We start from the raw sequence: 27,765 nt of genomic DNA, 5'->3' as shown, positions 1-27,765 counted from the left end.
TGGCCTGGATTAAGTTGAAAGATCTGTGAGGTGTTACGATCAAATTCACCTGACTAGGGATGGTACAAAGCCTGAATTCTGGCCCTGGCTCACACTCTAACATTTAGGGTAGTAGCAATGAATATTTAAGTGTGACTTTAATCTCAGCAACTCAAGGGGTCAAGGCAGGAAGACGGCAAGTTCCAGGGCAGCCTCAGCAACTTAATGAAACCCTCAGCAACTTAGAAAGACCCTGTGTCAAAATAAAAAGAACTGGAGATGTAGATCAGTGGTAAAATACCCCTGGGTTCAATTCCCTGTACCAAAACAACAGTAGATTGTAAGTAAATTTTATTGAGAGCTTACTCTGTGTCGTATGTTGTATTTGTATCATTTCAACCTCAAGACAAACCTTAGGCATAAATTCTTTATTATATTTTTCAGGAAACTGAAGCATGGTGTGAGTAAGTGGCTTATTCAGGGTCAGACTGCTGGCAGGTCTTGTAATACATCCTAGTGACCTCAAAGACACTGTCTAACTTCATACATCTAGAGTCCAAAGAGCTCTTTCCAAATCCTCACTACTCTGAAGGGTGATTCTGCAGTTCCAGGCAACACTAAGTCATACCCCAGCCATTTCACGGTCTCCTAGAACACCAGAGTTGAAAACCTCATAAGTTGTTGCACATTGTGGGGCTTATAATCATCAAAATAATGAAACAAATGAAAAGTTGGCAAAAGATAAAACACCCCAATCCTCCTCAGTTCATCAATTTGTTGTATTCATTTGCCATGTTTACAATTAGGAGGCTCATTCCATTTTGTATTTTTTTCTTCTTCACTTAATATGCTACCATGAACATTATTCCTTACTGCTATCATTCATAATTATCATCCTTCTTGACCGTACAAACAATCAGCAATAACTAACAAATGATATTGGGCCAAAACATCACAATAAAATGAGTACCTGGTTGCTAAGTAATTAAGGAGTTCTTAGTCGTTTTCTCCTATATTCAATGGTGCAATGAACATCTCTGCCATGAGACATGGCCAGACCATATAAGCTTCACTATCTCATGTGCACTAATTATATGCCAGACACTGTGCAAGGTGCATTGTATAGCTTATCTCTTCAAATGGTCAAAAGATAAATATTCCCACACCTATATGTAGGTTCTCCTTGGAATGCTTACTTAAAGAGAGATACTTTCACTGTGTGCCTTTTGCAGAAGACAAGGCCAAGTCAAAGGATATCTCTATGCTTGTGGCTCTTGCACTTTGTAAAGAGTATACACTGTTAAAATCTCAGGATATTGAATACAGTGTTGGGTTCTAGATTTTGAGTGGATATGTCTGGTTTGCCAAGGTGAACAAACATTAATTTCAAGAGGGCTTGGAAACTGAATTGTGGGTGCCTGGCTCTTAGGCAAAGGTTATCTACTGGCAAGGGGGGAAGGGTCTGTGAGAAATGCCTGCGAAACAGACTACAGGAATAAGGAAAGACCATACAAGAATATTAAAAAGACTAAACCCTCAGATTAGAACTCAGGAGGTATTAAATAAAACAGTTCTCTTGGATCTCTCTTTAATATCTTAATCTAATTACACTTCAATGTCAGCTAATCAGAAAATTTGATAAAAGCTGAGAATCATATAAACACATATATTTTAACTTAAGACATTCGTTATCGCAGCAAAAGGTCCTGAGTTATACTCCATCAGTAGGGCCAACGCCTTTCTTTGAGTATGGATTTTCTCTTTCCAGTATTTCATTTAATTTTTCTTGAATAAAATACTCCATAGTGCATCTTCTATTATTTCTACTTTCAGGTGGTTGGGTTTTTTGTTTGCTTGCTTGCTTGCTTTCCTTGTGTTTGTATTAGGGAAGAAATTTTTTTTAACTTGCAGAATTTGTCTAGAGTTCAATCTTTGTATTACTCCTTTGCAGTCGTCTAATCCACAAACTAATTTTAGTGCATCTTTTCATCAACTCATCCCCCATTCAGCCTTTCTGAAGAAATGAACTGAGTTTTATGGAAATAGCACTTTTTATTTTCACATTAATATTTCAAATGCTCACAGTATTTAAATATATAATTACATTAACTAATATAAGTGGCATGATTAGATTTCGGGGGAATTTAACTTGTCCTCCTTCGCAGGAACACAATTCAACTCATGGAAGAAACAAGCAGCAGAACACAGAGAGCAGCCTGCCACCCATGAGAACTCATTACTGATGGGCATCAATAGAACGTTTTACAAAGAGAACGAAGGACTTCAGTTGGTTAAGTGAAGTTAAATCTACTGAACAGATTGGGCATTCCTCAAAATGGAAAAGGAGAAACTGAGAGCTAAATTCTTGTACTCTGAAATGCACCCAGTATTTATCTGTTGTCTCTGCGTCAATCAGGGGTTCATTCCAGGTGACATACGCTGGAAGATTCGAGAGGATCTTGAACTGAGAGCACCAGCAAAAGGTCCTGAGTTTTACTCCAAGCTTTACTTCAAACTCACTGATGTTAGGGAAACACTTCTATTCACTTGGCTTAGGTTCCTTGTTTGTAAAATGAGACAATTTGACTAGGAAATGTCTAAGGTTTGTTTACAGTTTCAAAAACAGAGTCTGTTGTCCTCATTTTCTTGGCCTTTTCCCCTTCCGTCCACCACAGGGGTTGACCACTAGGGGTCAGGCTTTTTACATTACTCCTCTTAGGAACTCAAAGTCTTGGATTTTTTTTTTAACCGGGAGGAAACAGGCCAGGTCTTCCAGCCAGGCAAGTAGTGCCACATCTAAACTCTTTCAACATGTGAGATTCTGTTATATTCTTAAAGATTTCTAAGAAACAGAGGTTTCATAACCCTCTTTTCCAGGAGGTTCCTAACCTAGATTCCTCCAAAGTAATTTCAATCTGTCTCTTTCCGCAGTGTCTCTGCAGAAGCTGTTAATCACTATTATCCTCTGGTAAGATATGCATTCTTCTGAGCAAGAATCAGCTAATGTCTTCGTTTCTTTTTTTCTTTTTTTAAAATGTAGTGCTAGGGGTTGAACCCAGGGCCTCATGCATGCTAGGCAAGTGCTTAACCACAGAACATTCTCCCCAGCCCCTGACGTCTAGTGTCTATATCTGTTAACTAGGGTTCCAGGAACAAGTGAGGGTAATAAGTCTCCAACTTACTAACTGAAAAATCACATAACCAGTGAAAGGCTAGGCCAGGATCAAAACCAGATCTTACATAAAATCCCAAGGCCATGCACTCACCACAAAGGAACACTGTCTCTGAAGTGGTGCCCCTCCCAGTGTCTGCCCAAGAGGGAGAACCAGTCAAGGATGGGAGCTGGAGAAGAGAACTGTAGGGCTGCTGAGATGCAATGGATCAATAGCTGCCTTGGTCACCTGGACCACTGTTGGTAATGGGTTAAAGTCACCTCAAGAAGCCCTTGGCATCTCTCAGTGCAGGCTTCAATATGAAGTGGCAAAAGTTGAGGCTTTGTAGAGGAAGCAGGAGGCAGTGAACTCCAAAGTAGCAAGTCACACATGTTGTGCCGTATTGGATCAGAACTTGGGAACCTCATGAGCTCCACCCTAACCCGATAACAGCTGCAAATGTTTATTTTATTTCTCTAACATCTGGCCAGTCCCTGTGTAAACAGAATGAAGACTCAGCATGGGGAAAAGGCTCCGAATGGCCCACTTCTCAGTCTCTTAAGGGTACAGTGAACTGCGACAGAGTCTGGGTTAGGAGATTCTTTTTAATTTCATGGAGATTTAGGCAGCAGTTTCCAATGTTGGTCTGTTTTCTGTTGCTTTAACTGAATGTTATAGCCTGGTTAATTTATAAAGAAAAGAATCTTGTTTCTTACAAAGTCCAAGGTCAGGGGTCCACACGTGGTGAGAGCCCTTTTGCTGGTGAGGACACTGCAGAGTTCCAAAGTAGCACAGACCATTACACAATGAGACAAATCAGGCTGCTAGTTTGGGTCTCTCTTCCTCTTCTTATGAATCTACAAGTGCAATCGTGTGGGTCTCATCCTCCAACTTCATCTACCCTAATTATCTCCCAAGTGCCCCACCTCCAAATACCATTAACACATGACTTTAGGGATTATTTCAATATGGATTTTAGAGGCAGCAAACATCTGGACCTTAGATTTACCTATGAGTCTCCATGCCATTGTACATAAGGCAGTGAACCAAAAGTAAGTTTAGGTCTTAATAAGACTTCTGAATTGAGGATTGGATGAGTCAGATGCCAATCAGGGCTCTATCAATAACTGATCAGGAAACTTTGGGAAAAGTATTCTTTCTAGGTCTTATTTCATCTTTTGGGTTGTAAGGTGGCTGATTCTTCTCTAAGGTTTTATCAATCTTAACTCTTCAGTTTTGGGGCATAATTCTAATACTTACCACATTACTATGTTTATTCAACAATAATACCGATATTGATATGATATTCCTAGCCACTGCCTCTTCCTTTGTTTACATGATACTTCAAAGATTTCAGTCCCTCCAAATATTTTATGTCAAATAAATTTCACATTCGTCTCTCTCCTAAGGAACATGTTAGGACTAACATTGTTGTTAAAGACAGAATTCAATCTATCCACTATTGCTTCTGTTCAAATAGCTAATTAATGAAGCAAAGTCTTTTTCTTACTCAAAGTTATACAGAAATCTAGTTGTTTGATGAGCCAGATTTTAATGTGAAGCATTTGACTTTGATATGCAAATATACCTTAATTTTTTTAAATTTACTTTCATTTAAAAAAAAAGTGGTTCCAGCGTAAATACAGGTCTTGTTTGAAATAAATATATCATTATCCTTGATAAGTAAAATGCAAACAAAATAATGTATCATGAATTTACAAATATACCTTGAATAATAAAGAATGTTGACTCAGTTTGGTAGGCAATGAATGACATTAGAAATTGAGTTAGTTCAAGAAGTTACTCTTTGTAAATCATTAAGTAGGCCTCAAGAATAAGGTAAGATTATTAACTTTATGTCTGTTCCCTGGGCTGCATTTCTCCTCTTTAACTCCTGTTTCTTTACTATATGATGTTTTAGGTTGAAGTTATGAAATAAATTAATATAAGGGGAATGAGAAATGTACAGGTAAGAAGACCTTATGGTCTGAATCCACCTTATTTGGGGATGCTATTTAGAAAGAATTTCCCAGAGTGAGGACATTTCTTTCAAGAAAACCCCACTCTTCTTTCTCTGGGAGTTCCAGTTGGCCCCTTTTCCAAGATGGCTGAGGATGTTGGGTCCTGCTCCAATCCAGCAGAGGGCGCTCTTGGAGCAGAATTGGTGATGATTGTGGTTAAACTCTGGGAGGACAACCTCTGCCTCCTTCACCAGAGGGTTGCCTGAATGTTATCTGAATCCTAGGCTGACCTAAAAGACAGCTAGTTGATCCTTCTTGCATCATCTTCCAAAATCTTGCTAATGGTTTGGTTAAATTCTGATGCAAACCCTGTTTTTCAGTTCTACCTTCTGTGTCTCCTATTGAGGAAGAAAAGGACTAACTGATCCTCAAAAAATATAAATGAAATAAGATATATGATAGCCAGGCAATTGCAAGTAAAGCTAATGAAGACTAAGAAATCAGGAAAAGATTAGCCAAAGTAGTGTGCCAGAATGAGCCAAATCTGCTTAAGCAAGGTCACTCTCAACCTCTCCTTACCTTCTCATCCACAAGAGATTTTATAATTTTCTTTCTTTCTTCTTTTTTTTTTTTTTAATGTGGTGGCTGATATTATGGACAGAGCCCAGATACAGACACAAAATGGACATTGTGCTAGGAATGGGTAGCGCAGATCCACAAAAGTCTGAGCCCAAGAATGATGTAATCAAAGCTTAGCAACTGGGTTGCCTAGCAAGATTTATCCATTGCAACTCAGGGACCAAGCACTGACTTGTAGGAAAATAAAAGAAATTTTTTAAAATAAGCACCAAAGAGCAGTGGAGATCTGAGCTCCAATCCTGACTCCAAGACTTCTTGCACTGTCTTTGGTCAAGTCCTTTAGTCAAGTCTCTTTTAGCCTCAGTTTCTGTATCTATTGGGTGACAGAGCTGAACTATAGGATCTGTCAGATTCATTTCATATTTTATATACAGAGTTATGAGTTTCTGGCATTGTAGAAATTATAAATTAATGTTTCCTTAGGGGATCCATGTAAGGCAGATCGAGGATAGCTGATCCTTTAGTCACTATTCAGTGAATAGATGTGAACTTCAGACGGGAGAAGAGCATGCTTAAGAGACTTCTAGCCACATTCTCTTCAATCTCTATATGCCATTCAGCCATCAGCAGCATGCAGGGGTGGTATCCATTTTTCAGCTGGTTTATACTTCCAAGATGGAATGATGGAGCTTAATCAGCCAATCGATATAGACTTTGCCTTTTCTGCAAATAGAAGAAAAGCACTAAGGAGAAACTTCAAAACTCAACTACTTTCCCCTATTATTTAGTAAATGCTGAGACACAGATCTCAAGACCACATAGTAATTGGTAGAATAAACTTGGATTCTGGTGTCTTTATAGGCTAAATGTAACTCCTACCCAATAACCTCCTTATTCACTAATCCCCATAACCTTAACAGGAGTATTTAAATTTTCTTCTCCCAATTATCTTTGGGTCCTTATGCTGCTTAGAGATAATCACAATCCCTTCAAACCCATTCACGCAAAACTGCACCTCAAATATAGGAGCATTAAGCCAGTAGTTTCAAAGGAAGCTACTTTCACCTGTGGTGCCCTGAAACCTGGATCTTTTGTTTCTGCTGAGGTTTTGGGAGGGCTTCTGTCAGTTTGTTCACTGTTCACTATTCTTAAGCAGATTCATTGCTACACTTCCTGCTCTGATTTAGGTCCAGCTGATTCTTTGTTTACTCATTTACTTATATATGTAAACCTACTTTTCCAATATTTGAAGTTTATAACAAAAATCACACATTAAAAAAAATCACACATTGGGTTTTTAAACCCAACTATAAAACAGGAGCATAGATACAAATATTCTCAAACTTCAAGAAATCAGTACAAACCAGAAGGTAACAAATTAAAAAAAAAAAAATCTTGATATTTTCTTTTTACTATGTGAATTCACTGAGAAATTATCTATGTGAGCCTATGTGAGTTTTTACCTAAAGGCCATTAAGTAACTTAGTAGATGCTATCCTGACAACACTATTATGTCAAAGAAACTTCTTCATGACAATCTTACAGCAACTTTACTACATACTGAAACCGTACTTCCCAGTTGTACTTCCAAGGCATAATTCTGAGGCATCCAAGCCACTAGCCTGGTTGGTATAAGGCCTCCTGGAGATACAATGTAAGATAAGGGGGGATCTGAAGATCTGAGGAACCCTGGATAAGCGTGAACCTCCAACAGTCTTTTCAAATACAAGCTGTCTCAGTTGGACTAGGAAGTGAAGAGCAGACAAGTCTAGACAGAGGTTGCTGGCCAGGCCCTGAGATGCAGATGTGCTGTGCTGTGGCCTAAATAAAAATCTTTGCGCCCTGAATACCCAAGGAGACTTTCAGACCTGCCTGAGATCTTGAGATAGGTCAGGCTTCTTCCCTGAAGATCAAGTTTGTTGGATGTCTTTCTGTTCTAACAAAGCAGTAGCCTCATTCCCACCTCTTCCCCCCACCAACCATGTGCGTGTACATGTGCACAAACACACACATACACACACATCATTTTCGTGTGCTTTTTACTGCAGTATTAGAACATGTTAGAGCTGTTCCTGGATTAACCTAGGTACTTAACAGAGATGGAAACCAAACCTCAGCAGAAAGCTATTTGCTTAGGGGATGACAGACCCCAGCTCATTTCTGTCCCTCAATCAGACATGTCTCACTGGAACACACTGTGTATCCTGCCTCAGCCTGTACCACGAGTTCCACTGGTCTCTCATGGCCCTCAAGGGAATCCCAATAGCCCAGCCTGGTATCACAGCCCTCGATCGCATCTCTACCTCCATGATCCCCCTCTTGACTGCTAGCCACTGACTTTCTCAGGTACTCTGGCTTCCATTCAGACAGACCAGACTCATTCCCACCTCCTGGAGACAGATTCCCCTGCCCATATAGTTTCTATATCATAGTTTCTATGATGCTGTTCTCAGTAGACTGGAGTGTCCAGAAACAGCATGTAAACTGGTCTCCCATACCATCCACGTGTGCTTATCCGCAAAGTCAAAAACAGACTCACAGTTTATTTTTACTCTTAATAATATTTTTGTGCAATTAGCAAGTCTTGAAGCCTCTCAGCCCCCTCCTGAATGATAGGAATGGCAAATAAACCCATTTTATAGGGGAGATGAAGGAAGTGAGACCCAATGCCAAGAAAGGGCACATGATTCATCCCCAGCAAGCAGTGAGTCAGAGGGGAAGATGAGCCAGGCTTCCTGACCCTGGAGTTGGTGCCCCATTCACAAGGCCAGGCATCTTGCCTACTGTTATTTCCAAATGCTGGACATCTTCTTTCAAAACCCTGTACTCACAGCAACAGGCTGACTTTTGTAAAAGAGAAAGGGTCCTTGTCTTTCCTAACTTCTGATCAGAACGTAGACTGTTAACTACATATTTTATAATTAAGGAAAATGTGAGCTTTCCAAGTTGTGGCCTCCTCCTTAGGCAACTATGTAAACTCAGGTAATCCTGGAAAGTTGAACTGCCAAAACAATTGACCAAGGCTGAAAGTGAGGACTTTATCCCATAGGCCAGGTTCTGACCTCTTTTGGTGTTGGAAGCCCATTTCCGATGTCTAGAGGCAATCCTACTAGTCGGGAGCTGGAAGAATGGGAGGGGCTGTCATAAACTACTTCTTGTTGAGTCAGGGCATTTTGAAATCCTGGAAAGACTTGTCAAAAAGAAAGTGGCAATAGGTCTTTCTACAGTCCTTCCCCACAAAAGAGGAAGAGGAACAAATGGGAGACTGCCTCCAGAAGGGTGCTGAGAGGGGTAGGGCCTGCCCCAGGGAACTGGGTAAAAAAGTTCTTAAATGCTCTTCAAGGGAGTTCACTACATTTACCAAGCTCCTACTAAGGTGCCATGTCCCTGGATAAAGATCCTCAGTAAGGTAACCATATTCTATATCATCTAAACCAGACACTTCAGAATGAAAGAGGGGGAGATTAATTGTTACAACAGGATAAAAGGCATAAACTGGGAAGGCCAGTCAAGATAGGCGATGACAGTGGCCTCTGCCATAAAAGTTGAGGTCATCAAAGATTCTCTATCCACAGAGAAGTATCCATTATATAGAAGGACTAAAACAGGCACAGAAATGGCACAGCCCAAGACTGGTTGGTTATGAAAAAGTCCCTAGGGAGAGTTGAAGGAAAAAGAGATCACGGTGAGAAAGAGGAGCTGGTATTTGAGCTGAGCTTTAAAGGATACAAAGGATTTAAATGTGTGACAAGAAGCCAAGCAGAGACCATTGGATCCAGAACATTTAAAGATTCTTTTAAAGACAGCTCAACCAAGGCCCATTTTGTGTCAGTAAAGACCTCTGTGGGGCAGAGAGGTTTCGGGGTTCGTCTGTTAATGGCTACAACTGAAGGCTTGGTGGACCAAGGAGAGGTGGGCAAGAAGGGAGCTCAAGCCAGGCTGGGCTTGGTTTTAATTGGCTAGAAGGCACCAGGGGCAAGTTGCCCTCCATTCATAACCATGGTTGCACCTTGGGTTTTCCCTGTCCTGGAACCCACATCTCAGAGGCTTTGCTAGTCCCACCAGGCCACCGCCTTCCCTCCCTGGAGCAAGGGAGTCCCATTTGAGGAACTGCACCACCTACAGCTTCTGGTTTCAAGACCCAGCACTTTCTCTGACCACTGGAGAAGTGGGTTTGGACATGAGGGGAAGTGTCTTTTGGGCAATCCAACAGGGCTAGCAAACCTGAGGTGGGTGGATTGTAGGGGCTCTCCCCTTGGTGAACAGTCATCCTTTGAAGCTCCCTGGTGAGACCACTCCTATACCTGCGTTTAGGACTACACACAAGTCCAGAGTCACTTTGGACCTTGGGACTTTCAGAAATGAAGGTCAAGGTGGCCAGGGAAAGACTTTCTATTTAGGGAGGGCCGCATTATTTTTTAGGTAGGTCAGGAAGGTGTTATTATGGTGAACAATTAAGGGATAATGGAACCAAAGAGCAAAGAAATAAGTGACTCACGCAAGGTCACATAACAAGTGACAGCTGTGACTTGAACTCAAATCTGCGCAAGACAGGCCTGTAGTCATACACCAGCCTCCCAGCTTGCCTTCAGAAAGGAGTAGGAGGCAAAGAGGAAGGGAGGAGGAGGGGGAGGAGGTGGAGCTAGCAAGGAGAAGAGAGGGAGGGGTGGATTAGGAGGAAAGGCGAAAACCTTCACTCTGGGTGAAGGACCAGACCAAGAGAATTTTTCCCTTCGCCCCACTCCCTTATTTCCTCCCTGACCCAAGAAAACGGGTCTGAGGCTGTGCGGTAGGGAAGGGCTGCCGGGTAACGTCTTTACAGAGGCGCGAGCGTGGCCCTGCGGGGTTGCTGGGCCTTTCAAAGGCCACTTGTAAACTCTGATGCGGCGCAGAGGCGGCCGGGAGGAGCTGGGGCCCAGGCCAGGAGGAGGGGATGGCCTGCCTTTGGTGACTAGAAATCAAAGCAGCCAACCTTGGGCTTTTTCTTCCCTTCACACTGAGGCACTTTTATTGGTGAGATGAAGGGAGGCAGAGCGGGCCTACAGTCCTCGCTTTGCTTTTGGAGGTTAATGACCCAGTTAGCAGCTCTTGGCTGCGTTTCCGACATTTTGCAGACATCAAGCCCCGCGTCTCTGCCAAGTACATTCTGTTCCCTGGAGCTCATCCAATGCATCTCAGATTACTATGTAATGCGACAAAGAGGGAGAGGTGGCTGGGAGGGGCGGCAGAGAGCGGGGCGGGGTGAGCAGAGAGAGGGAGGGGAGAGGGCGGGACGCAGGAGCCTTAGGGCCGGGAAGGGGATGCCACTCTAAATTTAGCTGCCCTCTTGGGAACGCATCCCTCAAGGTGCTTATTTACTGCACAAGAGTGAGCCCAAAGTGAAGGTATGGCGGGCCCTCTCCAGGAATCCTGCGGTGCTGAGAGCGGTGCCCGGGACCCAGGCGGGAATGGATGGGGGTGGGGAGGAGATCGCTGGAGACTCCTGGCGGGAAGGGCAGGGAGGTGGAATTCGAAAGGGGCGGGGTTAGGTTTCAGCCCCGCCCCCCGAGCCTTCCCCCACCCCCTGCTCCAGCTCCAACGGCGCTGCTGCCTGCGCGCTAATTATAGACGTGAATGGAAAGCAGCGGCTTTTGAATGATCGCGTGCTCGTGCTGCCTTAGGAGTCTGAGGAGCAGGTGCGCTACCCCGCTACATACAGAGTGATTCATTTAAAAGCCCTCTGTCACGAACGCACTCTTACTGATAGACACACGAATCCTTCTTGCTCCGTCCTACCACCCGTGATGGATTCTAGAATTGGCTTAAGAGGTCTTGAGCCTGAGAACTCAGGACAGAGACAAGATGACTATGTCCACCTCTTTCACCTCCGTCCTTAGAAATCTCCTGCTGGATGAGAAGAGCCCCAGGCCTTTTCTTGCTGTTCGAAAGTAATAGCTTGTTATACAAGTGGAGAAACTAAGGCCGAAAAATGTCCTGGGACATTTCTATGAGGCAGTGCAGCGCTAAAATGAAGCACCAGTCTTTGTCTCTCCATTAATATTATGATATTGGATTTTGAAGCAAGACTAGGTTTCAACACCATGAACTTCTAAGCATGGACCTTTGGCATATAAAGATCCCCTTTCTCTCATGGTTCAGTACCTGCCTGCTCATGCTTCCTCCCTACCACTCCCACACAGAGAACTTGCTAAGGCTTGGCAGATTCTCATTGATAAGTTTTATATTTCCAAGTCTAGAAACTGGATAAGGCTAAAGACTATGCCCATTTTTCCCTTCAGTTATGTGTGAATAATCTGCTGTGCCCTTTTGTCAGCAATATCCTTCTATGAGGAACTATAGAGTGAGCAAAACCCAAACTTTTCTTCCCTATTAGCATCTTCATGCATCTTATGCTCACAGTTAGCTAAAAGTTTTCATGAACATGATGGCCTAATCCGGTCTGTAAATGCACAGTGAAAAAGCCATATGCCCATTTTACTGAGTCCCTCTAGACATGGAGTCTTGGAGGGAGGGAGGTGCTTGTTTACAATCATTTGCTGATGAGTATTGAAGTTGGAAACCAAAACCAAGGTTCCTACCTCATCCTGAGCAGAGTTCAGCACTCATACTTTGGTTTGCAAATCATGAATCTGCTTAGTCATAAAGATGGATCTTTGTAAGGATCCAGATATCTACACTCTGGCTGCAGGTTTCCTAGACAATAGGTTAAACTGAGCCTAGACAGCTTCCTTCTTATCTGTACAGAAGGCTCCAAACTCAGTCATTGAGTCAGATTTTAGATAACAAAGCCAGTCCTACTCACACCTGGACCAATCATCACCTCACCTTTGCTGATCACTCTGGACTCTGCGCTTTGCCTGTGTCCCCAGTGGCTATCACTGTAACATCAAGATTTCTACCTGTGCAGAAGGATAAAGAAGCAGCATCGAATACCATGATAAAAGAGAAGTGGAAAGGAAATAATTGTGAAGGATATTTTAATTGTTTTTCTTTTTCTTGCTTCTTTGAAGCAAGGACTGTGTCTCTTCCTGTATACACAAGGTTCATCCCAATCCACTAAACATAAAAGACACAGGAAAAGTATTCAAAAATCAAAACTCTCATGTGCTGCAGAAAGGTGTACATACCTTGGCTAGCACTTGTTAGTCTCTCTGATAGCAAAGATGAGTGATTAAGAATACCAGCTTGCCTCTACCAGTCCAGCCTCAGAGCTGATGGTTGTAAAATAGGGACAAGTTACTTAATCTCTCATCTGCAAAATGGGCATGATTATACCTCATCAGAATAGTTCAGAGCAGTGCTGAGTAAGGAAAGGAGAAGAATGCTCACATGTGAATGAATGTCTATCTCTACAGTCAGACTAACTAGCTTGGGATATGAATTCAACCTTTTGATTCACATATGCTGTTAAAACTCTATATTCCTCAGTTTCTTCATGTATACAGTCAGGATAATATTACTAATATTCTATAGTATTGTTGTGTGAATTAAGTGAGTTAATAAATATAAAGGGCTAAAAATGCACAGATTTTAAGTAGCCATCATTTCTTTTAGAAGTGAATGAAAAGTGAACAATGTAATATGTAGAATTTTCCTAGCATAATGCCTAACAGAGTCAGTGCTTGGTCTAATAATCTTTGTATTGTTTTCTTATTTGTAGGATAGATTTATAATAATTCCCCTCACACAGGATTGTTCTAGGATTAAATTAGAAACTATATATGAACACTTTATGGATCTATATACTATCTGTTCAAAATTCTGCTATTAACTTTAGTATTAAGCCACTGATTCAATGAATATTACTCTGTGTTCAAAGTGCCTGACTGGTCCTATTTGAAATAGAGGTAAAAAAAAAATCCACACCTTCAAGGTGGGGTTAAGTAGGTAAGGGTGTATGATAAATACACACACACACACACACACACAAAAAAAAAAAAAAAAACCTATGTAACACCAGGCAAAGGGTGATGAACACTGGTTAGTGCAATACAGAAAAAGCCACAAGCATCAGACAAGAGTTAGCAGATACTCCCAGCTGGGGGTGCAGAAAATATTCAGGAGTGACTGAGGGTAAAGGAGCACGAACAGAGCCTGGAAGAAGTAGCAGGATTTAGACATGTGGAAACAGAGGTGAGAGAAATTCCTGTAAAGAGATCAACAAGAGCACGCCTATGAACAGAAAGGGAATATTCAGAAAAGTGCAAGTTTCCAGCATTCAGAGAATAGCCCCAACAGAGAAGGGGCAGAAGTAGAGTACGACTACAGACCAAGGAGATGGGCAAAGAGCCCAGGTACCCCAGGAGCCAGGGCCAGCCCAGGAGGGCCACTTGATTCCCTCTGATGACAAGGAGGGCAGCTGTGCTGACAGCCTCGGGATGATGATTCACGCTCAAACTGCAGAATCTCACGTATTTGAGGTGGAGAGACTGGAAGAAAGGCTCCCTGAAGCCAGAAGTGAAGCCACCGGGAACTAGGTGGCCCAACAGCACCCCTCCACGTTAGTAATTGTTATTTACTTTCATGTATCATCCTTTACATAGGTTTATAAGCTCCATGTGAGGTGGAAATGGAAGTTCCTCCCTCCTTTTACATCCATGGCATACCACAGTGACTGGCACATAGTAGGAGCCTGGCGTAGCTGCAGAGAGCAAATGGACACTCTCTTGACCCCAAGGCCAAAAGGACCACCAGAGAATTCTCCAAGGGGTTTCTTCTACTTTTAACTTCAGCAAACAGATGGTTCTAGAGTAATAAAGAGTTTAAATTTCACTAAACAGGAGATCAGGACTTGTTTCATGACTCCTCAACTGTATTTATTTTTTGAAAATTAGAAAGACCCTGGGGAGGGAAAAAAATGAAACCTAGAGCCAAAATAAAACTCCTCCTATAATTCTTCATCTCTTAGTTATTTGAATTAGCCATTTTCTGGTTTTAGTCTTCCTCTTCTAGGGAAAAAAAAAAAGTAAAAGAAGGAAGGAAGGGAAGAGAGAAACCTGCTCAAGAGAGCTGTGAGTTTAGGCAAATGGTTTTATTGTCTTCTAAAGGCCTCTGTGACCTGGAACCCTTCCCAACTCCAGTTGGGAAGCAGAAAAGAAATCCAACTGGTTTCAGTTGTTGAGGATTTAGGGCAAGCAGCTGATAGAAGCACTGCCCACTGTCCTGTCCTGACCTTTTAAAAAGATCAGAGTCATTGCTTTTCTTCTTCACTTGGGAAGGCAATTTGGGGCTGCTTGTGAAACAGAGGCAAAAAACATAGGGAGAGAGAGAAATAGAACCCACGGTGATTGAGCTCAACTCTTTAGTGTTATTAATTAAGAAAGAAAAGAGAAAGAAAAAAGAAATGACTGTCCGAGGTCACCCGGCTCATAAGTGATGAAGGACAGGACCCAAGACTTATAATTTCAAGTTTAGTGCTCTTTTCATATTCCACGATACTTAGAGAACAGCCCCGATACTTAACTTTAATGGAAAATTCATATTTTCCTGAAAATGAAGTAGCTTTGAGAGAAGTAGACCTGGGTTTGAATCCCAGTTCTACTATACAGTACCTTTTTAACTTTGAGTCAGAACCCAGATCTTCTATAACTATAGAAGTCATAACTATAGCCAGTATTACTGAGCACCTATTTTGTGCGAAGCTCAGAAAAGTTAAGAAATTGGCCCAAGGCAGTATAAGTTACAAGTGGCAGAGCCAGAGTTTGAACCCAAGTTTGCCTTATTCTAAATAAAATTCCCTAAAATTTCCAGTGTAGCATACTGTTTCTGTATGCCTTAGCTTTCTTGTCTATAAAAATACAGGGTTATTTTTAAGAATGAGGTATAAAGCATCGAACATAGCCCTAGACTTACAGTAGATGTTCTATAAACAGTAGTTGATATTACTTTGAATGCATTGTGTTATTTCTTACCATTTTGATTATGTTACTCACAAATATTAGCTATTATCATCATCACACTCATTAGCCCTCCCACCCAGGCTCAAGGGGTTGTATTCCAAACATGGAATATCCAAGCAGAACAATTCTGCAAGGCAGGATGAGGACCCAACATGCTCACTAGTGCTGGAAAGCTGACCCAGACAGGTCAGATCTGACAAGAGCAGCTCCGTCCACTCATAAATCCAGGTATAGGAGTCTGATGGATCGTCCTAACTTGGGGCCAGAGTACAGAGATTTGGGGTTGGCAATGCCTATGTCGGGCAGGCTACAACTTCTGAAAGACCAATTCACAGGAGCAGATTCCAGGCTACCATGTCTGGCAAAAGAAAGACCAGGTTTAGCTAGGAAGAAACAAGGCTGGGTAGGTACATTACCAGAAAAAGAACATAAAAACCATAAAATCCAGTTGGAAGGAGTAGAGATTTACACTGGATCTAGGACTTCTGAACATGACAAATGAGTCTCTTCTCCTACTATGATTATAAAAGCCAATAATACCATGAAAAGTCGCTGATGGATATATTCACTTGGAGTGAAAATACAAAAATACATTCATGGAAATGATCCCACCAATTTCAGGACACTGGGTTTCAATGTAGAAGATGGAAGGAAACAAAAGGGAGAGGAAGAGGAAATGCAAGGTGGGGGCTTAACTATGTGTGTCATGTTTAATTTCTTTTAAGAAAACAGAGATCTAAGGCAAATAAGGAAAAATGTCAGCATCTGTTAATTCTGATGGTGAGTACATGACATCTGTTATATCCTTTCTGTATGATTACATATTTAATAATTTAAAATAAAAACAAAGTGGTAAATAGATTTAAAAGCTAATAAATTTTATTAATATGTATTGGTATGGAAAATCTGGGCATTTTATGAATAACAACATAAGAGGATAATGATTTTTAAATTGTGTGATGTTGGCTAGCTGATGTGATAGTTCCTAATTATAGCAACAGGTTTTACTCCCATGAGAATTTATAAAGGACGTTTCCAGTAGGTTTGCACGCTGGCAGCCCATATGTGTGTGTTGGGAGAATTTATGGAGTCATCACATCACGTCATTTAGCCAAACCATTTCAAATGATGACCTGGCTGGTCAGAAATTCACATTTTAAAAGATGAATCAGGGTCTGGAATTCTTGTGTGGAAAAGAAAGCCTAAAAAGATTTCTGAACAATCCAAGCTAAGTTACTAGTTCCTCAGTCTAAAATTTGTGGATGGAAGACCAGCAAGGATATAGAACTGAGCATCACCATCAGCCGATGGATATCATTGACATTTATAGTACACTGTCAAGTGATAGCAGGATACTCATTTTTTTCAAGTGCATAGAGAACATTCACGAAGATAAACCATATTCTGGGCCATAAAAGTTATGGATGTCTCCCTGGTCTCCCATCAAACAGAGTCCTTCAGAACCTCACTCAGAAACAAGTTTCATTTTACATAATATTTGGACACTATCTTGAGACTCTGGCCACAACATGACAGGAGAGAAGGCAGAATTGTCACATGATGGGCAACATCCGTTAATAATAGCTGAGGACAAACCATTTGGGAAGAGGCAGAAAAGCTATAAAGTTACAAGGGCCCAAGACACAGCAGACTGGAACCATCTAGTTCAGAGGTAAATAGCTAACAAGTCTAGAAATGCCCGGGGGTGTCTTGTACTCATATTTGCAGTGACTTAGTAGAAAGAGCAAAGAGTCAGCTAAAAAGGGTTTGGCTTGTCTCTGCCACTAACCCACAAGGGGTTGTGGACCAGTCCCTTTCATTTCCCCTTTCTGGGGACTAACTTCCTCTTGGACTGTAGTGACTAGATCATCAAACTGATTTCTACTTCTACCTTTCTGACACTATTTTTATGTTTACTCTAATTCCCCTGGGTCTTCAAGGAAAGGATTAATTCTTGGTAATCTTCATGAAAAGGCAGGAGATGGTATGGGACCTCAGAGGGCATATTTGCTTACATGGACTGGAATATTTTCCCCACAATGCTGGATATGCTCAGACATATCCCGAAGGGTTCCACAAGGACATATTTACAAATAGCTTCCAAAAAGCAGTCAAATCGCAAAATAAGCCTTGCAAGAGAAATTCTGTATACCAGACAATTTAATTCTGAACAATAGACCACATGAGGGTGTATAAATAACTAATTATGCTGGACAACATGAACAGCTTTTTTGGATGATTGCAAAATTGGGGAGGAAGGAAATGTGATGGGTATTTATATATTTGGGCTTCAGTCAAAGATTTCATATTCACTCTTAAGCAATTTGACTTGCAAAATTAGCTCAGACTAGAACATGGTCAAACAACTTGAAACTGGCGGAAAGTCTGCTACCCCAGGGGAATGGTTTGTGTCCAGGCATCTGGGGAATGGAATGAAGTCTTGGATGTGTTTTTCTGCAGTCTCTACTGCATGTTTGTTGGGTGGTACCTTGGTCCTCACAAGAACCTACAAAAAGAAGTAGAGACAATTCAGGAGCATTTGTAATGAGGGTTTCAATAGGAATTCCAGCTCACCTTGTTATCACACAAGCAAAGACTGCTGAACACCAAGTCTGCATTTATTCTGGATCTCCGCTGTGTTGTCAATACTATATCTTGCTTTGGCGACAGAGACTGAATCACTGTAAGGTACATGGGCCTACCATACCCACTGGTACATCTTGATACTGCCTCTGCCTTTGGTAGCTACAATGAGGTGCTCAAAAATATTTGTTGGGCCAATGAATTATTGAATTAAGTGAATAACAAACAGCCCTCAACAAAATAGAATCCTTGGCCTAAAGGATGATTTAAAACTGCTAAATTTATTCTAGTATAGAGAAGGCTTCATTATGCACTATCTCTGATGTATCAAGGGCTCTGTGAGCCCAGAGGGGACAGAGTTAGTTAATTCTGACTGTAGGGATTGGCAAGCGTCTTTCCTTCTGCTGCAGAGCCTTTGCACATGCATTTCTCCATTCTTGCTCATTGCCTAAATCCCGTTAGTGGTTGATACTGGCAAAAATAGCCATGAATCAGACTGACATGGTGGCTCATAGTCCATTGCAAGAGTAGACTTAAAAAAAACACATAAATACTAATAGTGAGTCCTGCTATGAATGTTGGGGGAAAAGAATATGCTCTAAGGTAGAAGGATGCAAGGGTGGGGAGGAAAGGATATGATTTACATCTATGGAGTTAGGGAAGGCTATTCTGGAAATCATGTTTCTAAGATGACTAGGATCTGGGTGTGATACCTGGAATGTGTAGTAAGTATTTTAAAGTTGTTTAGCAAATAAATGAATAAGTCTTTACACAAGAAGGGTGAACTGAGCAGAATCTCGAACTCAACATTTTAACAAAGAAATTTGAACAGGATTTTGACCAAGAGTTATGAGAGAAGGCAATAAACCTCCAATTTGTACCTGGAAGGGTGGAGCAGTGAGCAGAGACTACAAGCACAGCCAAAGGAGGAAGAACTTGACATGGAAATAGGAGAGGTTGGTGAGGACATCTGGTGTTTGAGATTGCTGAAGTGACACTAATGGAAAGATTCATCAGAAAGAGATCAGGACGATGACATAGATTTAGGTAGCATCTGCCCAGAGAAAGCATCTGGAGTTAGTAAGCCAACTCAGAGTACCAAGAATGATTTTGGACCAACACCTTTCTTTTTTCCCTATGCAGTAACTCAAACAATGGTGCCAGAGAAGGATTTCAGAATGATCCAACTTCTGGAACCCTCTACCTGACTCCTGTGCCAGATGTGGGTGATAGAGGCATGCTCTGCCTATCATTGGATATCTGTCACACACATAAGCATTTACTCTTGGCTCCTGGAAAAATCACCTCTCCACTTTGAAGACTTTCTTAACTTTGTCTCCACCAGCTGCGCTCCCAACCATACATGAATTTCAGGCTTTCCCCCTTTAACTATATCCCACTCACACCCAAAGTGGCCAAAGGTATGTCCTCCTGGATGTACTGAATCTCAAGTCGCCATTAAGGAAATGAGGGAAAACATATCCTATGCAGAGCTAGAAAAGAATTCTCCTAAATGTAGAAAACTCAGCTTCGACTGATAGAAAAATTGCACTGAACTTAACTAACGAGGGAACCACAAGTGCCAGACAGGTATGAAAGATTTCTCAATGTGCAGGGTACCCCAGAGTTCGTGGGCCATGGTGATCCATAGACCATTGTTTCTCACCAGCCATTTAGAGTCAGGAGTGGGAATGGCTCAGTCCAGAGTGAAATAGCCATGCTCAGCTCTCAGTTTTTCCTTGAAAGAGAAAAACAAAGGCAGGATAACAACAAAACCAGCTGTTTCCTTTAGGAACCCTGCTGCAGCAGAATGGCCCCTCTCAGACAGGCCAAGAATGGTGCTTTTAAATTACTACCAACAAGAACAAAGGGTCAGAAGTTCCTAGAATTACTTCCTCCTTGAGTCCAAGAAGCACACGGGCAGCACAGTGTCTGATGTGAAATGCAAAGTGATTTTTAGCCCTGACCCACACACTTAATTCCTTTGCAGTACTTGACAACTTCAGGAGGTGAAGGCGGATCCTGCCCTAATGGCTAATGATCAGGACAAATCTTTTGTTCTTTAAATACCCCATAGGGTTTATCTTGAGCACATGTTACTGTAAGGCAGTCGGTTCTGGGCTAAGACCATGGCACTCGCCTTGACCTCTAGAAGATGCTCACGGTTCTCTTCTCCATTGCAAAGTTACTTTCCTTGTCTTTGATGTTGATTGTCTTCTCTCTCCCATGGGAGGCAGTAAAATGTGCTGAAAAAAGGCCTGAGTTCAAAACTTGCTCTGCCACTGATAAAGCCTCTCAGGGCCCTGGTTGTAAGCGTCAAAACCAGGGGGTGATTCTTGGCTGAGAAATCTCAAGTTGTTCTGAGGAGTAGATGATTAAACCTGTTGGGTAATTTTCTTCAACCTCCAATGTGCTCCGTTTTCCTTTACCGTCATGAAGTATCAGCAAGAGGCTGTTACTTCCCTTACGGGCTGCTTTCCATTAGTCTCTGTCTCAGTCTACCATGGAACTAACAAAGAAATACATCTGTGGAGCACAGGATAGTCAATGCCTTCAGTATGTAAAAGCTGCTTCTGCTATTCATATTGGAACAAATAAATAAGAAAGGAAAGTAGATTTATTTACACCATTAATAGTTCCTGACAAAGCACAGCCAAACAGATGCAGACAGTTGGATCAACCACCCTTGCCCAGAACGTTCTCCGTATTAAGAGAGTTCATTAGGCTGCAGAGGAACTTGAGACCAGATGTTTTGGGGCTTAATCCACTTCCCAGTTAGGTGACATCCACTAGGTCACCTCACTTTCCACAATGTCCTAATAATTTATAACTAAATCAACAATAACAACCTACGAAAAGACTTATTAAGTGAATGAGGTAGTAACTATAGAATTGTCACTTGGTGCATCCCCAAGTATATTTAGGTTTCCTCCTTCCTCCAGGGGCAGAGAAGTGAAATAATATCTAAGGCTTAGGTAGCATTTATAATATAGTCACTGTTCTAAGAACTTTAATTACATTGACTCATTTAGTCTTCACAACAACTCTGAGGGAGAATAATGTTGCCAATCCCACATGACAGGTGGGTGAGCTGAAGCTCAGTGAGATTGAGGACCCACCAGGACAGCCCAGGCAGTCTGACTCAGAAGCAGAGTGCTCACCCACCAGGCTGCAGTGTGGCCTGTGACTATGGATCCTAATCCATGTGGGCCTTCCGGCTTTATATTCAAAGGTTTAGCACGGAGGTTTTTCTCCCCTTATTAATACAAAATGACTTCCTAGTACATATATACTCTAATTCAGTTTTTAATATCACAAAAGTACTTTTCCTGTCATTTGCGATGATTCAGCTTCTGACAAACTTGTTAATTAAATGTTAGGGGTTTTTTCTGTTTGTTTGTTTGTTTTTTAACCTCCACTTAAATGTCCCTTGGAATGTTCCCACACATCAGGCAGTTATTTATGATTTGAGGGATAGTATCATCTGTGTAAACTGAGGTTAGAATAACAATGACTGAATGGATTTAAGTGACTAGGTAATGGGGGAAACGGTATTTACAACAGAAGGTCAGGTGCAATTTCTGGGAGGGCTCAGTCGAATCCATTCCAGAAGCCTTTATTCAGTCTTTTCTCTCCCCCCAAACCACCCCACTATGGAGCAGGAAAGGAAAGAGCACCAGGTCTACATTTGCTTATGACAAAAGTTCTGATCTGATCTACCCTGGCACTTCAAAAGATGCTATTGTCCACAGAATTAAATCAACCTTGGCTGGGCCTAGGAGTCCTCCACCTTTGTCTGGCTCCAACCCATTCTCCCATTACTCTCTTCTACCCAACACACCTTCTTGCTCATCCCTCAAAACTTTGAGCTCTTCATTGCTCAGACTGGCCCCTCCCCCTGTAATTCTACCTCAGGTCTAGTGAATTTTCAGGCTTCTATTTAAACTACACCTTCCCTATATGTATGTCCTAGGTCCCACCAGTTCAAATTTGATATTTTTCTTCCCTATGTTTCCCATTACACAAACTATAACTTCTACTTTAAAGCTGATCCCTGATCGTCTTGCATTAAATTTATGTAAGTGCCTATTGTTCCACCAGAGTGCACTCCCAACTGGCATGGTGAAGGTCACATTCATCTCTGCGCAGTCCTTCATTAACACAATTCCTGGCAAGAGAAAGCTTTCAATAAATTTTGGTTTATGTGGATTGAGCTTCTTAAACAGCAGAATTAAATTATTTGTGACTTTGCTTCCACCTGCAAGTCTACTCCTAACAACTAAAGCAGCCAATGAACTCTTCTCATAGCAACCTTAGGAAAGTACACACATCAATCTCTGAGAGCCAGAGGGAGAACTCAACCTTAAGTATATTTGAAGATGTATTTAACTAAAGAAAAGAGTCATTCCACCAGAAAGCATGTCTGTGATTTCTCCTATTATCCAGAGTATGAATAAGAATTATCATAATGATAAATTAGTGTCAGGAGTCATTTATTTTTAGAAAAGACAATTAATAAGGCACAATGAAATGTTATTTATAGTATGTCATTCAGGCATTCTTTACTCATACTCCCTAATAGTAATTAACTTTATGGCACTTTATAGTTGGTAAATCAATTTGTAATTTCATCTTTATATCAACACAGAGAAGCTCATTGCCAATTTACAGATAAAAGAACTGAGGTTTAGGCAAGCAAAGATACAACAAACAATTAAATACTAGAGATGAATCTCAAACTAGGATCCCTGACTGTGTCCTGGGTTCTCCTCTCCCAGCATTGCCAAAGGTTTCTGGAGCCTTCTGAAGGTAAGTCCTGCATGCATATCTGTGCTGCCCCAACATACTTGAGTGTTCTTTATATGTCTCAGTGCCAAGGAATTCATCTCACCAATTCGATTCATTTTTTTTCAGGAGCCTCTAGACCTCTCATGAACCTTCAGAGACTTGCTTTCGATTATTTTATCCGTATCCCTGCTTTCAAGAAATAATCTATATCCCAACTCTCTAAACCTCTTCTTCTTCTTTTCCTTATTACTGCTCAATAAACTTCGTTATTTTTATAAAATGAAATTAGGCCTATAACTAGACTCAGAGATGGGACTGTTGTAAGTGAGCTGAATCTCATCTACTGTAGGAGAGCATTAACTGGTACTCTAAGCTCCCCAGTGCCTAGAAGAGAGCTTGGCACAGGAAATTTGCTCAGTATACAGTTGCCATTGAGATAAGTAATAAAACCAGAAATAATAATAAACAAAACCAATAAAAACCAGAGCAAGCATTATTGAGAGTTGTTGCCCTAAAGTGGGTGGGAAGGGCAGAAATTAGAATGCTGCTGCCTCTCTTGCTTCCTTCTGCAGTATCTGGCTTTTGGTGGAGTCAGCCTCACCTAACTGAAGGCTTTGCTCAGCCTTCCTACATGAATATTGTCCCCCATCACACCTGAAAACCACCCTATGGGAAGCACAAAGGGACCATGTCTACACCTGTTTTAACCACGTATGTATCACTTTAATAAAAGTTCAAGCACTTGATGTTTTGTTAATCAGTTTATGTTCTTTGTAACTTATGGAATCTGGATTGCAATAGCAAAGGACCAGATGCTTCTGGCAAGAGCCCTTCCTTCCATTCTTCCTGTATCCTAGAATGATGGTGGCAAAAATGGAAGAAATAAGCAAACAAATGCTAGCAGGAGGATACATTCCCTTTTCACACAGTCAACACTGTTTCCTTCAGGTAATTACCTGGACCCACTCCCTGACCTGTTCCCAGAGTACACAGCAGCCCCAGACAACTGCCCACGTCCTCCTGTCCAAGTTGAGTTCCGCGTATCCTGAGCCCTAGAAGGCAGCACTGTCCTCTACAAAGAGTGCAGGGAAAGTCCCTCCAGGCTGGCCAAACAGGCCATTACATGTGACATTGACTGGCCTGACCACTAATGCCGATATGGAAGACATGTCATACTGGAAATGAGATGATTCCAGCAAAGGTTCAACGTCAATGTCTGAGTGTGAAGTGAAAGAAAAAGAAGTCAAAGGACAGTGGGTGGAAGTGAGGAGGACTGTGCTCTGTGTCCTGCTGCCAGTTGGCTGTGAGTCCCTGAAGGAACCGTTTGTTTGTACCACAGGCTGATCCCCCATGAGCGGAAGATAAAACCCTGCCTCGCCAACTCCACAGTGTTGTCATGAGGATTGAAGGAGATCTTCGGTGTGACAAGTTTTAAAAACTCAAAAGTTCTGTACATCTTAAAAGATTTTTAATGTCATATGTTGGGTTAGAAAGAGAAGGAGAAATTGGCTTTTCTACACTGGTCTGGAACTTCGAGTCATAAAACAGCTAACCCTGCAGCTTTGGGGAGAAATCTTGGCCTCCTGCCGCTTGTCCCAGTTGTTACAATCCCGCACGTTGCTCTAGAATAGAATGCATCATATACATGTCAACTGTAGAATCAAACCCAGAGGGACCCGTTGCCACTCTGCTGCCTCCTCCCTGCTCCTGGACATGGAAGATGAGAGTGCTGACTATGAAACCCAGGACATCTCTCAGGTCTGAGTTTCAGAGTCAGACAGAAAATAGACTTTCAAGACCCACAGTGTCTGGGAGGTTCCATGGCATTTAGCTGAATCCCAACAGCCCTGTGTGACAGGTGCTGTCACCCCATTTTCAAGATGAGGCCTAAGGTTGGGAGAGATGAGTGAGTTACTCAAGTCTACAGGATTCCAAGGCCTGAGCTCCTGGGCCCCATGGCCACTGGACATAGGGTAAGGAAACCCACCTATAAAGTGCCACGCTGGGCTGGGCCAGTTGGGATCAACAGACCAAAATCCCCACTCTCCATAAAGCACTTACTCTCCGGGGACATTCCAGAGGCTTCTGGGAGGGGCATTCATAACCCAGTAACAATGGTGCTGGAAGCTCAGAAGGTAAATCTGACAGATTTTTACCTTCTCAGATAGTTTCCTGGCTTCTGCACTGCAGGTGCTCTTACGTGGGACTGTTATACCCATGACAAATCTCAAGACCTCTCCATGCAAAGAACCCTCTCCAGGTGGCACACCCACCTCAGCCTCTCTCAGGCTCAGTAGGCACACCTGAGCAGGTTCCCAACCAACCAAGGATCATCCAAAGGCATCGGGACTCCCTACAGACATCCAGGGACATAAGTGGTTCCAAAAGGGATCACCTCTTGATCTTTGGTCAGGTTGGACTCAGAAGAAAGGGCTGGCATACTAGGAATTGGGCAGCTCTGCATTCTCTGAGACACTGTAGCTCAGAACAGATGACACTTGCTGTAGGGGCTCCTTTCTCCAGGAATTTCGCTGTTATCTCTGGACCTGGAGCCAAGACTAGGATTCCAGGTGGGACATGCTTTTCTCTGCCAGTTATAGGGGTGGAATGTTCCTCAGGTATCTCTACCTCTCACAGATAGCTGTGCATGAGGACAACCCATAGGCTTTTCAGCTCCCACTCTGGGGTTCAGGGTTCCTCATAGCTGCTCATAGCCTCCTCTGGACTCTGACCACAACCTGGGGCTTCTAGGTCTGGGTTCTGGCAAGTCAGGCACTGTGGCTCTATAAGCCTCAGGGCCACAGGCCAGGCCGATCCTGTAAGGAAACACCAAGTCTAGGCCCATTTTCTCCAGCCAGGCACTGTTGGGGAGAGTCTCGAGGAGCCTGCAAGTAATGGGTGGCCAGATCAGGGCTGCACAAGGAACATAGGCAGAACCATACTGCTGAGACCCCTTTTGTGGTGGTCTCTTTGAGATAATAAGGAGCAGGTTATCTTCTCCTGCTCTCTGACAGCAGGCTGGGAGGATCTAGGTCTGTATTCTGAAGGGGCAACTGGATACAGCCAGGACAGGCAGGGACCCTCACTGGGCCTGTACACACAGACCATGGAAGAGCTCTCTGGGTCTATAATCTGCTCTATCAGCCTCTCAGCAGGCTGAGGGCCAGAGGGTTGTAGCATAATAAGGAACAGTTAGAGAATTTCAGATCTCAGGATCCAAGGTGCCCTAGATAGAGGGTTTGGGGCATAACCTGGCTTGGAGATGGCTCAGAAAAAAAAAATGTAGATCTTGTAGTACCCAGGGAGAGGGAAAAGATTGGGTAACCCCTGCAACATAACTGGGCTTGGATGGCCACATTGTTTAGAAAGAAGCCCATGAGTCTCTTGTTCTGAGCTTCACTGAGTCAGGTAGAAGAGCCACTTCAGAGTCCTAATAAATTCTTCTCGTAAAATCTAGGAATTCACAGGTAAAAGGGCCAGGTTGTGAAGTGTGGTTTACAGCCCCTAGACTGCCCAGATTAGGAGGCCTAAAACATTCAACTCTCATAAACTCTTTCTACCTCCATGCCACTTTCCCTGAAGTCTTGTGGCTGGACTGGTCAGGAGAATGCAAGTCTAGGCAAAGGGAGAAGGCTGCCAGCCAGGTGCTGTCAGAAACCTCCTAGTCTGGCCCTGGGCAGAAAGGGGGGCATGGTCAGCATGTTGAAGAGCAAGTAGGTAGATTCAGGCAGTGATCAGGCCCAGAGAAAAAAGAAAGGCACTTCTTGGTTGACTTTGTACTAGCAAGAAGGCAGGACACCATTCCAAGAGAATTTGTAAAGGCAGGTCCCCAAGCAAAGCAGGAATGGGATGGGGCCCTGGTTCTAAGTGCAGAGAGATAAAATTGGGCCCTGGATCAAAGCAACCCAGCAACGCATCTGGGCCACAGTACCCGGACCAAAAAGCAAGTCAGCACCTAGGCTGACTTGGTGCTAATTACCTGGAGCTACTGACCTAAAACTTCTTAAATTCTAACTAACAGTTTCTTTAATAAAAATAAGATGTACCCACTGCAGAGCCAAAGGCAAGGCCAAACCTTTTCAGGATTCAGAGAGAATCTAACACGAGTTTCCAAAAGGAAGCATAGCAAGCCAGGAGGGTCCCTGTAGAGCCCCAACTCCTTCTCTACTTCCCTGTTTGACTTTTAATAAAACCTACCACCTCCATGAGCCTCAGTCTCTTGTGTGTGAAGTAAGGGTGTTGGATCCCAGCAGCCATCCACCCTGCAGTGTGTGAAGCCCAGGGTTCCAAGAAGGGGCCTCACAGGCCCTACTGGGGGCAGATGGGAGAGAAGCCAAGAAAGGGAGAGCAGAACCCCAACCCACAGCCGCCTGGAGCAGTTCTATTTTAGGTTAAGTATGTTGGGTTTCTATATAAGATTTTATTTGGAAGCACAACAAGAAAAGGAAAGAAATGAGGAGAAAACAGAGTAAAGGAAAGGAAGAATAAAAGACAGGAGTGTCGAGCTACATACCTCTGCACTCTGGTTCCAGGCTGCTGCTTCCTCATTCACCCTGACACTATCTTGCCACATTCTCAAGAGCCACTTCAATTCCTCGCTGTCATCCTCTCAGGGAAGAATCCATACATAAGCCCTGGAAAAGCCACCGCTTAGATCTCATTTCCCAGCTCTGAGGAGTGCTGGCTTGCAGAGAAGGTAATTGGGGAGGGTTTTGTGGGCTGAGCAGGAGGAGACCTGAAGCCCTGAGCTGTAAATCAGGCTCAGAGGTTTGGATTCCCTGCAGCTTGACCTTCAGATGCCCCCTAGCCTCCAGAAACCTTCAC

General features: G+C 42.7%; 2 long non-coding RNA genes across 3 annotated transcripts; one reads left to right on the top strand and one right to left on the bottom strand.

Moving 5' to 3' along the window:
* Window positions 1-317: 317 nt before the first annotated feature.
* LOC144376358 (uncharacterized) lies at window positions 318-27,765 on the bottom strand. Of its 2 annotated transcripts, none has more exons than XR_013436749.1 (2): window positions 27,455-27,765; window positions 318-6,394 (listed from the first exon to the last, which is right to left on the bottom strand). It is a non-coding gene; the product is annotated as an uncharacterized LOC144376358 (long non-coding RNA). The 2 variants fall into 2 exon arrangements; XR_013436750.1 differs by lacking the exon at window positions 27,455-27,765 and adding an exon at window positions 10,170-10,498.
* LOC144376357 (uncharacterized) lies at window positions 10,955-20,562 on the top strand. Its single transcript, XR_013436748.1, has 2 exons — window positions 10,955-11,055; window positions 14,215-20,562. It is a non-coding gene; the product is annotated as an uncharacterized LOC144376357 (long non-coding RNA).

Source organism: Ictidomys tridecemlineatus, chromosome 3 (assembly GCF_052094955.1).
Source record: "Ictidomys tridecemlineatus isolate mIctTri1 chromosome 3, mIctTri1.hap1, whole genome shotgun sequence".
NCBI lineage: Eukaryota > Metazoa > Chordata > Mammalia > Rodentia > Sciuridae > Ictidomys > Ictidomys tridecemlineatus.
This window is presented reverse-complemented; position numbering and strand designations above follow the sequence as displayed.